Source organism: Physeter macrocephalus, chromosome 2 (genome assembly GCF_002837175.3).
Source record: "Physeter macrocephalus isolate SW-GA chromosome 2, ASM283717v5, whole genome shotgun sequence".
Lineage (NCBI taxonomy): Eukaryota > Metazoa > Chordata > Mammalia > Artiodactyla > Physeteridae > Physeter > Physeter macrocephalus.
Window position 1 is genome coordinate 12,399,245 of NC_041215.1, and position 840 is coordinate 12,400,084.

Genomic DNA, 840 nt, shown 5'->3' on the forward strand with positions numbered 1-840 from the left:
CGAAGTGAACTCCCACCACACTGATGGCAGACGCCATCTGAGCATGCTCAAAAGAGCACGGAAGGTTGTCCACGGGGAGGGTACTATCAGAGGCTGATTGACAGTATCTGTGTTGTAGACCAGCTTAAGGGCAAACACATACGGTTCTTACGCTTTCCTGCTCCTGATAATAGGCAATGGCAGGCTCTGGATCACAATGTTTGAACCCAGGAGGAATAGTGTTGCACTATATGTGGCATGACTATGATAAAGGGTATATATCTTATCTAGCATGTATCTTCTTTTTCATGCTACACAAATACAAAGCTGTCACTTTCTGAGACAATAAACCTTCTCTGTCTGTGACAGATTCTACGCAGATGCCAAGTCAGAAACATTTGTGAATTAGGTGATTTGGGTTCCTTGACCAGGTTAAAAAAACAAAACATCTGTTTTTCTTCTTGGTTTCACATTTAAACAATATGAGTTAGTCTAAGCTATATGACCAAAAAATAGAACTAGTAAAATAACAGGCCCTTATCATTATTATTTTGATATAATAAATAATAGAGGGATATTGTTTTACTAATAATTACCAGCATTTAGTAAAAACAAGCCAAACATTAAGCCTTTAGGAAATTTGTGAACTCCTTCATTTCTTACAATAACTCTGTCAGATTGATACCAGTATTTATCACCATTGATGCAGAAACTCAGTTTCAGAGGCAGACATTGAGGCACAGAGAGGTTAAATGTAACTTGTCCATAATTGCCCTAGCTGCTATGCTAGTCTGCTTCAACAACCACTATCACATTTCTTTAATTGGACTTTAGACTCAGATAAACAACTTTTCCTGGTTG